Genomic DNA, 13,740 nt, shown 5'->3' with positions numbered 1-13,740 from the left:
CGAGAGAGCCTCGATGATGTTGGGCGGCTCCCAAACAAAAAGGCAACCGAAGCCCTGGATCGAGTTGAAATTGACGGGAATCTTAACAAGTTCTTCATGGTCGGCGCTTCCCTGAATAAAGTTACAGGCAGTAGTTAATTTCTTTCCTACTCGGCAATCTTGATGTATTTACGTGGTCACCATATGAGATGCTGGAGGTGGATCCATCTGTTTCTTAGCACCGTTTAAACGTTGACCCCAAATGTAAGCCGATTATTCAGAAAAGTCAGTGGTCAGCAGCAAAACATACTGCTGCCGTTGTTGAAGAAGTTGACCGGTTGCTTGATGCCAGGGCAATACGGGAAGTGACCTATCCTACATGGCTGTCGAATACTGTGGTTGTAAAGATGAAAAATGGGACTTTTGCGTGTTTGTGTGGATTTCACAGACTTAAACAAAGCTTGCCCCAAGGATTGCTTTTCTCTCCCCAAAATAGACCAACTTGTAGATGCCACGGCACATCATCAACGTATGAGCTTTCTGGATGCCTACAGAGGCTACCATCAAATTGCCATGCATCCAGAGCACCAAGACAAAACTGCATTCCTCACCCTAAGAGGAACCTATTACTATAAGGTTATGCCTTTTGGGCTGAAGAATACAGGGGCAACTTATCAAAGACTAGTCACTGCCATGTTCAAGGAGCAACTCGGCCGTACTATGGAAGTGTACATCGACAATATGGTGGTCAAGTCCAAAGAGGAGCAAACTCATCTAGCCGATCTGGAAGAGACATTTGGCATTTTACGCAAATACAAAATGAAGCTCAACGCTTCCAAATGTGCATTTGGGATCGGATCTGGCAAATTCCTTGGCTACATTGTTAATCATCGCGGAATCGAAGCCAACCCGAGGCAAATCAAAGCAATTCTGGAACTCGGCTCTCCTCAATCGGTCAAGGAGGTTCAAAAGTTGATGGGGATGGCCGCCGCACTCAACAGGTTCATCAGTCATTCCACAAATCGCTGCCGACAATTCTTTCATACCCTGCGGCAGGGCAAAGCTTTTGAATAGACCTTTAAGTGCGAAGCCACTTTGAACGGTTTGAAGACTTACCTCCGATCAGTTCCACTCTTGACAACACCTTCGGCAGGTGATCCGCTCATTTTATATCTGGCAGTTTCCGATCGAGCCCTCAGTGTCGTACTGTTAAAGGAAGAACTTGGGGAGCAGCGGCCAGTGTATTACGTGAGAAAGCAATGGTTGACTCCAAAACACGTTACCTTCCGTTAGAAAAACCCGTCCTTGCTCTCGTCATAGCAGTAAGAAAACTGATGCATTACTTTCAGGGCCATACCATTGGGGTACTAACGGACTACCCCCTCTGGTCAGTACTTTGTAGTGCAGAAGCATCGGGGCACATTTCAAAGTGGGCTCTCGAACTCGACCAGTACGCTATTCAATTTCAACCTAGGACCTCAATCAAGGGGCAAGTGCTCGCTGACTTTGTGGCCGAATTCACTAGAGGCCTCGCCGACTTCAAGTCTGATCAGATTTAACCTAAGTCAAACTAGAGAATTTATGTTGGGGACATTTGGCAGTTATATTGTGACAGATCATCCAACCAACGTGGCAGTGGGGCGGGTGTAGTGATCATGGCTCCCGACGGGGTAATAATGGAGTAGGCTGTCAAATTGGGCTTCGATGCATCGAACAATGAGGCCAAATACGAAGCATTGTTAACCGGCTTATGGAATGCACATCTCCTTGGTGCTTGGCATCTTCTTATTTTCTGTGATTCAAAGCTAGCCATCAATTAATTGAAAGGAGAATACGCAGCCAAAAATGACCGTGTGGCAGCTTACATGAAAACGGCGAATTCTTTGCTGGCAAAATTCAACCATCATGAACTAAACCAAATAACTTAGGATCAGAACACACATGCAGATGCCCCGTCTTGCCTAGCCTCCGCCATCAACTCAGAAATCAAATGGACAATTGAAGTAGGATTCATCACTGAGCCGAGCATTGCCCCCTCAAAGTCAATTCAAATTGATGTCATAAAATCAGGTCCAAGTTGGATAGACCCTATCATTGCATTCTTATCTTTTGAATAGTTCCCGACGGATAAGAAAGAAGCACACAAACTGCAGAACAAAGCCCTGCGATATTACTTGGATCCGCAAGGAAAACTCTACAAAAAAATCCCTTTCTGGTCCATATCTAGAATGCATTCATCCGGACAAAGTCGAAGAACTCCTGACTGAAATACATGAAGGTAGTTGTGGTGCCCATTCCGGCGGGCGCTCTTTGGTTCATCGAGTTGTGACACAAGGGTATTATTGGCCGACAATGAGAGCTGATGCCGAGTGTTACGTCAAGAAATGTGAACAGTGCCATAAGTTTTCCCCTTTAACCCATTTGCCTGCTGAAGAGTTAAGCTCCATCACCAGTCCTTGGCCATCCGCCCAATGGGGACTCGACATCGTCAGACCATTATCTTGTGCCCCGGGCAACAAGCGATTTCTGATTGTCGCGACAGATTACTTCACAAAATGGGTCGAAGCGGAGGCACTAATGCATATTCGAGATACTGATGTTAAGCATTTTGTATGGAGAATTATCATCACACGATTCGGCATTCCAAGAGCACTTATTTTAGACAACGGCACCCAGTTTGATTGTGGCGTCTACTGGGAACTATGCAGCACGTATGGTATTCGGCCTTATTTCTCGACGTCAACTTATCCACAGGGCAATGGCCAAGTCGAAGCCTCCAACAAAACCATCGTGGACGGCATCAAGAAGAGGCTGGAGAAAGCCAAAGGCAGATGGGTCAAAAAATTGTCGAGTGTGCTGTGGGCTCATCGCACTACGCCTAGGCGATCCACTAGGGAAACGCCATTTGCTTTACGCTTTGGAACCCAGACAATCATTCCCCTGGAGATCGACCTCCCAACCTTGAAATCGAAAGTTTTTGATATGGGCTGAAATGACATAATGTTGGCCTTGGATTTGACTCTGATTAAGGAACGACGAGACCGTGCCCTTGCGTCCATGGCACGGTACCAGCAACAGCTTGCAAAGTCATATAATCAACATGTTCATCTACGCTGTTATACACCAGGAGAATTGGTCCTCAAAAAAGTACTCCCAGCTGCCAGGAGTCCGACTGACGAAAAACTAGGTCCTAACTGGGACGACCCCTATCAAATCGATTCAATCGCGGGAATAGGGGCATATCGGCTCAAAGACATGTCCGGAAAAAGTCTGTCGTGTCCTTGGAATTCCACGCATTTGCATAAATTCTATCATTAACCTGACTTGTGGGGCATGATGATTTATTTTGAATGTTCGCCGTGTACAAACTTTCACTTTTATAATGCAAGATTACTTATCTCACTACATGAAATTTTAGTTTGAAGATGAAAGCCCTTTGTGGATCTCATGATTGGCCAAGTTAAAAGCCTTCGGATTCGGAGCGCCCTTCGTGGATCTCACGATTGGCCAAGATTAAAAGCCTTCGAATTTGGAGCCCCATTAGTGAATGCTACTTTTGGGCCAAATAAGACTCCGGATTCGGAGCGCCCTTCGTGGATATCACGATTGGCCAAGTTAAAAGCCTTTGGATTCAGAGCGCCCTTCGTGGACTTGACGATTGGCCAAGTTAAAAGCCTCCGAATTCGGAGCGACCTTCACAGATCTCACGATTGGCCAAGTTAAAAGCCTCCGAATTTGGAGCCCTATCAGTGAATGCCATTTTTAGGCCGAATAAGACTCCGGATTCGGAGCACCTTCGTGGATATCATGATTGGCCAAGATAAAAGCCTCTGAATTCGGAGCCCCATCAGTGAATGACACTTTTGTGCCAAATAAGACTGCGGATTCGGACCGCCCTTCGTGGATATCACGATTGGCCAAGTTAAAAGTCTTTGAATTCAGAGCCCCATCAGTGAATGACACTTTTGGACTGAGTGAGCCTCTGGATTTGGAGCGTCCTTCGTGGATATCACGATTGGCCAAGATAAAAGCCTCCGAATTCGGAGCCCCATTAGTGAATGACACTTTTAGGCCGAATAAGACTCTGGATTCGGGGCGCCCTTCGGGGAAATCACGATTGGCCAAGTTAAAAGCCTCCAAATTCAAAGTCCCATCAGTGAATGACACTTTTGGGTCGGGTAAGACTCTGGATTCGGAGCGCCCTACATGAAAGCGCAGTTAGCATGAAAGAGCATCCGAATTCGGAGCCCTCTTCTTGAATATTGTGATTGACTCATGAAAGATAACCGTAGCTAAATCTATAAATGTAGACTGAAATAGCATACAGACGTTTAAAATAATATGTTTCATTAAAATAATCGAGAATACATAGTTCACTTCCAATTCATGTTAAAGTGGTACGTTACATTTTGTTTTGTTCGGCATCACCCTCATTGTCGCTCTTCTTAACTTCGAAAGCCGAGAAGGAAAAATAATGACTCTGATACAACGGCGACGCCGAATTAATGCCTGCTGCCCGAAGAGCCTTTGCGGCTTGGAGAGCCTTGACCCATCCATCCTTGAATCCACGATTCTCGCATTGACATACCTCATCGGCAAGCTTTTCCTTCGTCTTCTCTATCCTAACTTTTCGACCTGCATGAAAGCGTTGTTCATAAGCCTTGGTCTTTGTAGCTTCTATCGTAAACATGCTTGCCGTATCGCGATCTGCAATCACTTGACTTATAAGACCCTGGGTCACCCTTTCCTCCACAATCGAGTTAGCTAGGCCGGCAGACTGAGTTTCGGCGATTTTGACTTTTCTTAACTCCCTCTCGGCTTTCTCTGCACGGGCCTCTAAATTACGAATGCGTTCATCTTTCTACTCGATCTCTCATCCTGCGGCACGCAGGCGTATATCGATCTCATAGGCGGTGTATAGTCCTTTCACCGCTCCGTGAACGCCCTCTCAAAACACTTCGAAATCTTGTCGACCAACCATTGAATGCTGGACTTCCAGCGAAAAAATCTGTCGTGCAAATTCGACTGCCACGCTTGGATCTCGGATGATTGAATCTGCTTCTGTCATCGACTTGTTCCCGATAAAGATTGAAAAACTCAGCGAGCGTGGTGGCCCACTGGCCTCGCTTAGCGAATGAGGGGAGTTCCCCCGCTGTCGTTTCTCCCTTCGAGGTGACCTGCTTCGACGATGTGGAGAGTGATGCCTCTCCCGCTCCCTAGATGTCCTACTTCTCGTTCATGAAGGTTCCCCACCTCGATTCATCGCTGCGTCTAGCTCAGCCAATGTCCTACCTTCTCTTCTACTGTTGAAGAATAGTCTACCTGACATTCACACTTATTTAACCTTCTTTGACAGAGTTGAGTCTGAACACGCTAATGGGACCTACGCGCACGAAGCAACCACCTTTTTTATTAACCACGGGTACACTACTCCCAAAGCGATCCCTTCAACGCTGCCCCAGCCAATTCATAAATGACTGATAATCGGCGGCAACGTTCACTAATCCGCTGGGGCAAGGGCAGATTAATTAATCTATTCGGCCTTACGTAAGTCTTTGTACCAAGCAGACAGGCTGCCCTACCCAATTCGTGAACGGCCGATAATCGTTGGCCACCTTCACTAATCTGCTGGGGCAAGGGAAGATTAATTAATCTATTTGGCCTTATGTAAGTCTTTGTGCCGAGCAAAGAGGATGCTCCCAGCCAATTCGTGAACGGCCGATAATCGTTGGCCACCTTGACTAATCCGCTGGGGCAAGGGCAGATTAATTAATCTATTCGACCTTACGTAAGTCTTTGTGCCGAACAGACAGGCTGCCCCAGCTAATTCCAGAATGGCCGATAATTGTTGGCCACCTTCATCAACTTGCTGGGGCATGGGCAGATTCATCAATCCATTCGGCCTAAATATCAGAGCTCCTTACCGAATATCCATTGTGCACCAGCAAACACCTAAACTGTCGTTTTTAGGCGGTCTTGTTCAACTTGCTGGGGCAAGGGCAGATTTATTAATATATTCGGTTAAGTTGCAGTGCTATACAGTTATTCGTGCGCTGGATTAATTCAGTAGTTTGTTTAATTCATTTCATGATTTTGCATCTTACTTAGTCGTTAACAAGCACATTCATCAGACAGAAAGGCAAAAATAATAAGTTGCAGTGCTATACAGATTTTTACGTTGGTTTAATTCAGTAGTTTGTTCCATTCATTTCATGATTTTACATCTTACTTAGCTGTTAACAAGCACATTCATCAGGCAGAAATGCAAAAGAGAGAGGCAAAAGTAATTTTCATTCACAAACTGAGCACAAACATAAGTCATTTTACAAATGAAAACCACCCTGCGTCAGCTTCTTACAAAAATCAACAGTCAAAACCTAATAACTCTAACAAAACCTGCATACACACACCATCAAAAACAAAAAAAAAACAAAACAAAATGAAAAATACTGGACTCTAGATCACTTTTCAGGGTCAGACTCCAGCGGCTCAATGCCTACCTGCTCGTACAGAATCGGCTGCTCCAATACCACGTTAGCAGCAGCCAAGGCTTTGAGCCAGCTATGCTTGAACCCCCTTTTCTCGAACTTCGGCGCTTCTTCTACGTAGTCCGCCAAGGCCGTATCCTTGCCAGCCAGGAATGACTTGGAAATCTCAGACTCGGCGTTTGCCATCGCCCTCTTCGACTCTTCCAAGTCGGACTCCAGCTTGGCAATTGTTTCGTTGGCCAATTTTAGCACTTCTTCGTGAGAATTCACCCTTTCCTCGCGCGACCACTCTCAATTCGTCAGCAGTCTTGGCCTTATCAGCTTCAGAGTTGGTCCTAACTCTCTCTGCCGCCGCTTTCATGGCCTCAGACTCGGCCTGGAGAGAGGCCTCTACTACCTTTCCCTTATCGTTTTCCAACTCGGCTGTAAGAAAGCCGATCTGTTCGATAGCGTCGTGTTGGCGACTCCTCGCCACCTACAAAACAAGGGATCAATAAGCTAATATAGAAACTTTTCTTTTGGTTAACCTTGCAAAATTGTAAAAGGACACGTACCAATATCGCCGATTGAGTGGCTAATGCGATGGCCAGCAGATCGGCCTCTGCCCTAAAAGCTACTCTGTCAACCGGCAGAGAAATGGAGGACGCCAAGCTCAAGGCCACGGCTGGGTCTCTTATAGCCAATGCATCAGAGGCAATCGACATGTTCTTTATCCTTGGTTATATTGTAAACGGCACAACCAAGTCAAATTCTTCCATTCGTGGCCCTTTATCAACTGGGTCTTCCGAACAATCGACTTCATGCTCGGCTGGGCTTTTTTCTCCCCTGTGCTTCGTTACTTGACCCTCCTGTTGATCGACAACAAATTCCGTTTCGGCCACTTCGATCTCAACCTCCTCAATAGGAGTAGGTGGAGGAGTTTCTTCCCTAACGTCGGGTGAAGGGGGTGGAGGTTCGTTTCGCTCGGCTTCGGCTCTCCTACGTGCAGCTATCCTCTCGGCATTTTTTCGTCTGGCCAATTGAGTGGGCGATTCACCAACCATGTTGTCAGGATACGAGCCGGGTAGGTCCCCTAAATCGATAAAAATATCCTCGAAGGACACGTCTGCTCGGCTGGAAGTGGATGGAGGATTGAGGCTGGCTTCTTCAAAAGCCAAATCTAGTGCCGCGTCAACCTCCTCCTCTAGTCTATCGGATCTGTCCCAAGATGGTTGATTTGGCTGCACAGCGACTCCTTCGGCAAGTTGTTTGGCCGTCGACTCTGAGTTTGAAGTCTCAAAACCGATTTGCCTAAGGTTCTTGAAGCTCGAAAAAATAAGCGCCGTAAGGTGCTGTTCGCCCCTTGGAATCAGAATATTTTTTATGGCCGAAAAAGTGACGTAGGACGGCTCGTATTGCAGGAGAATGTGGGCCGCCCTTCCCTATTTCTGGAGATTCGGACAGCCAACAAACTGGAGTACCGTTCTGATCTACGCAAGTATGGCATTGTCGGCCGAAACTAGAACTTTCTTCAAATTGTTTCCTGAACAATTAAAATGGTAAACAAATGGAATTTGAATCGAAAATATTTAATAAAAATTCATGGGGGGCTAAACGGCCACCTGGTTCGCCCCTTCGCCTGGGCACTGGATCTTGACGATCTTCACCTTTGCCGAATTCCCAGTTTCCACAAACAACAACCATGACATCGTCAACACGCTTGCCAGAGTTGGCAAGCATAGTAACCAAATGATGGTCGGTGTCCTTGGCCCTGAGAAAGTAGCGCTCCTGCCAGCCAGAGGACTTGGCCAAGGCATAACAATGCTGAATGTCAGGGACTCTAAGGTTAAGCTGAAGGCGCCGGTTTAGTTTTACAATTCCCATTATTATTCGGAAAAAGTTTACGTTTGGCTGGGAAGGGATTAAACGCCAATGGCGAAGGACAACCCTCAAAAGTGGATGAAGGGAAAACAGACTCCGCCTTCCGTGATTGATAAGAGAGGAAAGACGATTGTACTCTCATCAGTCCTCTCCGTGCCAATCACGTTCTCTGCCAAAAGTGACAGATGAATAGAAAAGTGGCAACGTAAACCAATGACTCGCTTCGCAGAAAGAAGGGCTCTCAAATGTTTAGCCATCACAACATGAAAAACGGACACTCTACACAGCAAACAAGCAAGGAAAAGGGAGTCGAGATAGAAGAAAGAGAAACTTAAAAGAAATGAGGAGGACAATGAAGAGCATAAAGAAGTTGCAGAGGGCGAGAAGCAAGGGAGTTGAACTGACAGGCAACGAGAAACCTTGAGCATTCAAGAAAGAGCATACAGACGAAAAAATAGCACGGTTTCAAATCGTATTAAATGAATGAAGTGTATGAAGGAGCGGGAAATTGTAATGATGCTCAAAAATAGTAGGCGTCTTGATGCTTGCATTGGAATATGGGAAACCGCCGTATTTTATAACTCCCTAGGTCCAAGGACCAAACATGCCAACTAACTGACGTTAATAGGATGTTTGGGGGGCAATTGTGGGGGCCGAATAAATCGATTATGTACAGAGGCCGAATAACTTGAGGAAAGAAACCAAGTTGTGTATTATACGGCTCTATCCCGAAGGGATGAAGGCCGAATAACCAGATCGGCCGAATAATCAGCTGTAGACCTGGCCTAGTACGAACAATTAGTTGAATGGGGGATTATTCATTGGAAGAAAGGTGGGCCCAACCATCAACATCAAGAACGACTATAAATAAGGAGAGTATCAGCTAAGAAAAGGTATATGAGAACAAGTAAGTTTAACTAAAGATATAAGCAACCAAGAGAGTATACACTGACTTATCCGTCAGAGTGCTAATTCCGGCACCCCCCACCGGAGTGTTCATTCCTTTTCAAGTGACTAGCTGAGGATCTCGAGCGTCTCATTGGATCCAAAGAGTATTTCCAAACCACTTCTCCACAGTATTTATACGCCAAGTTTTCATGTATATTTATATATACGTAGTTACTAAAGTTTAATGAAGTTGTTGAGGATATTAAATCAGTTCAATCAGTTACCTCTCCTCCATCAGATCACACCAGCTTTCCACAGCTCAAGAGTAGCTCTACCAGCTCCTTACAGATTCTCTCACAGCGTCAGAGCAGTCCCTCAATATTAGTTCCTAGTCGAAGTAGCTCTAGATGCAGTTCAGCTGCTTTGTTATCAACACCTATGGTGGTTAAAAAGTTTGTTAGGGGTTCTATTGCAAGTCATTAGCACACATGCTAGTTTGTTAGATTAGTTAGTTAGAATATTATATATACATTTGTTGTATAGATTTTATGAGTAATATAAATAAGATACTCTGTATCATTGGGCAGTTAAGAAAAATAATAAACTCATATTTTCTACATGGTATCAGAGCTTCAAAGCTCTCACGAGCAAAATAACTATGGCTACCACTTGTGGACACCCCATTTTTGACCGCCTTTAAGACTTGAGCGCTTTAGTTCAAACACCAGATGATTAAAGTTACACTATGCAATCTTCTGAATTCTCAGCGAAAAAATTTGGATTCAAGTTCTAATCCCAAACCTTACACCCCATTTTGGCCAAACTATTTTAGACCTTAAAACCCTCTTTTTTAAAATATTTTTTCAAATGTTTCTATGATGTTCTGAGGCTCGCATTTCGTTTAAAATATTACACTTTTCGGTAAACCAAGTAAGGACAAAGTGAAAATACATGAAAGGGAGGTGAACTCTTTGAAAAATATTTAAAACATCTTATTTATAGTTTTGGAGTTGAAAGAAATAGGAGGGGAGGGAAGAAAACTAGTTTAGAAAGAGGTTAGGCATCAAACTGTTAAGAAAGAATGAGCATCCTTCACTAAATTAGGCATATCTCTCTGAACACTTAGAATTTAGATGTGAGGTCACCACCATTGGAAAGTAGACTTCAGGGCTTCAGTTTAGACTCAAGAATCACCTAAAACCAAGTTTGGATGAGGAAGATATGCCCATTTGAAGTTGGGCCTGGAGAGAAGTCTTTTGGACCTTGCCAGGTCTATTTAGAACTAGCCGTGCCTCATTTAGACCTAGCCGCATCTCAATGAAAGCTTTTCCAGACTTGCTTTTTAGGCTCGGTTGTGTGTTTTTGGGCTCGGCTGGGTCTCAATGGCGAGAAACAGGACAGCTGGCGGGAATTCGCCAACTATTATTTTTTGAAGATATTTTCGACCATTTTGGCTCAAATTCTATAAATAGACCCCCTGCATTCAGGATTGAAGGTTAGAAGATTTTCCTAAAGGCTTTGAATGGTATTGAGAGCTAAAACCATCTTCTTTCCTCCTTTGATCTTCAAACCTTCTTTAGCTATACATACACAATACATACACCATTAGAACTTGTTCTTGAAGCTTTTTGTTGAAGTTTCAAATAATATTTCATAAACTTGAGGGTGTTTGGAATTAAGTTTGTTAACTAAGAGCATCCTCTTTTTCAAGAGGTATAACTTTTGCATCTTCTTCCTTATTTCTCTTTTACTTTTTTCCTCTCTTTTCCTTGCTATATACACTGTTTTTGGACTATTTTTGTGGACTGAAACTTGTGATTTAAAAGCTATCAAAGATGGAAGGGTTAACCACCCTTTCTTAAACCTTATTCCAAGCTTATATCCTTGTGTTTCCCACTTATTTCTCTGCTTTTAGCCACACTTTTTGGGGCTATTTTTGGACTATTTTCAGAGGCTAAAATATGTGATTTGAAGTTGTAAAAAGTGGAGGGGTTAGCCATCCCTTCTTAGCTTTTCTTACTAGCTTTGTACCTTCTTGCTTTTGGCTTTGTTTTATGCTCTTTTAAACATGTTTTCGCTATTGTTTTTTGCATGTTAAGGGCTGTTTTAGGGTTGTTTTAATTCATCTAAATAGTTAATGCTTTGAATACTTTGCTTGTTTTGTTGTAAGTCCTCATGCCTTCGGTTGTTTAGGCCCTAGACACAGAGTTACTCGGGTTGATATCTTTCTTTACTTGGTTTTCATATCAAGAGTTTCATTGTAATAATCAACTTTGCATAATCATTTATGCGCCCTCCCTCTTTTCTTGGTTTTCCTTTTCTTTGAGAGTTGTTTTAACCGAGTGTTATTTAAACACGAGAAAGACACCTACAATGCTAAATGGTTTAATCTCTTTGGAGGTTCATTATCAAGGCATTACGTCTCTCTAATGTCAAAAATAACTTCTCATTTGACGCTTCTCTCCTTTTAGTGGACGTAACTCTCATTATTGGAAAAATTGATTAAGTAATGAAAAAGACTAATAAAAATTGACCTAAAATCAATGAAACGAACCCAAAGAAATTGTTTAGAATTGATTGGATTCGGTCAGACATTATGCCGAGTCCATTGCTTCGAGAATTGTCACTTATCAATTCATGATATTTTGACGAAACTTGAGGTGTGTCTATCTCCCTCTTTGAGCCTCCATGAAGAGAGGGAGAGGTGGTTGTCTTCATTGCATTTATCAATTGTTTTGTCCAAATTGTGTTCGACATGCCATCAACTTGTGCCTATTGACGCGTTCGGACTCGAGATCACTCTTCTCTTGAGTTTTATGATAGAGGGGAGTAGAAGGGACAAATATGGTTTAAAGTTGCTTTATCTACACTGTTTTCACCCCAGAGCACAAAAACAGATTTTTGCAAGAAACTAGGGCACGACCGACCTCATTTGGACCTGGTCGGGCCTCATTAGGGGCCGGCTGAGCTCCAATGTTTGGTAAAATAAAGTGTTTGGAAAAAATAGGAGGGCAGTGGCTGAGGATGAAATAAAGCAGTCTGGGTAGATAGAGCAGTTTCTGAACACTGTCTTCATCAACGCGTATACAATCTTCGTGCATTCTTATTGTTATTTATCTTAAATATAATTGTTGTAATTATGCTTGTTGTAATTGATTGTAATATTTATTGTTAATTTCATTGTTGTAATAATTTAGATAGTTGGTTAGTTATTACTTAGTATTTATTCGAATTTGTAATAGCTAGCTTAATCACCGGACACTGGGACACTCGGACATTGATTCAGACCCTCTTACATTAGGGCAAATGTGTAATAAGCGTGTATGTCTTCCAGCTCCATTTTTTTCTCCTTTTTATTTACCTGCGTATGATGGTAGCATAGAGCATCATATTTACTTAGCATTCCCATGTTTGCATACACTCATCTCATGTATATTTAGGTTTGGCACATCATACTAACCAATGTCGATTTTAAATTCATTGCTTAAATACATGATTTACCACATGTCTTGAAGTGGATCATAATACCATGCTCATAGCCGAGCCTATAAAATTACATAATGTGTTCGTTGCATTAGTCATATCGCATTTTTTAGAAGCATGCATGTTTTCTAATAATTTTGCTTTGTTTGGCTTGCCCTGGAGTACTAGGTGAGTGTTTATTGTTTTGACATCTTACATTGCATGTGATTGTTGCTATCTCGAGTATGCTTTCCATGAGGCTCATTGCTTAAATGATATACTTGTTTGAATGTCGGTGGATGAAGGCTAATTGTTGAAATTGAGATAAATTGATTAATGTTCGAATTCACCTTTTCAATTGACAAGTGTCAAAAACAATTTTCAAACAAACATGAAATCAAATGTTCTAACTTTTTCAAATTAGTCTATACTTATGTGCATTACATAGTAAAGATATCCTAATAAACCGAAACAAGAGCATAGAATGTAAATAAAAATCACATCATGATTAGTAGAGGCCGATCTTTGATCGAGTGAGAGGGGTGCTCAATTCATGACCTTTCCCTTTCATACCTAAGTTCTCGAGCCGAAACACTTTGGTGATAATGGACTAATGACCTTTAGCACGAGTCTCAGGTTTCCTAAATTTTTCAAAAATATTTAGGTGGCGACTTTGTAATCTGGCAAAGCAGTCCATTTTTGGCATTTTATTCAAAATCGATTTTTCAAAAAGAATTGCCAAATTTGGACTATTTTTGTGTTTATCTATTTCACATTGTACTTGTGGAATCAGATTCAAAACCACAGGAGTTCAAACTGTAGGGCTAATCGTATCTGAAAGGAGCACAAAAAGCAAGCTATACCACTACTTCTTTGTCTTCTTCAATTCCATCAAATCTGACTCTTCTGATCTCAAATCTGTCTTCATTTGTTACTGTCAAGCTGGATTAAACAAATTTTATCATCTGGAAAAGTCATATCTCTAACATTCTTCGAGCCACCAATCTTCTTGGCTATGTTGATGGTACTGTTTCTTGTCCTTCTTCTACAATCTTTGATGACA

This window comes from Camellia sinensis, chromosome 4 (assembly GCF_055761805.1).
Source record: "Camellia sinensis isolate YWXY chromosome 4, ASM5576180v1, whole genome shotgun sequence".
Classification (NCBI taxonomy): domain Eukaryota; kingdom Viridiplantae; phylum Streptophyta; class Magnoliopsida; order Ericales; family Theaceae; genus Camellia; species Camellia sinensis.
Note: the sequence above shows the minus strand (reverse complement) of the source record.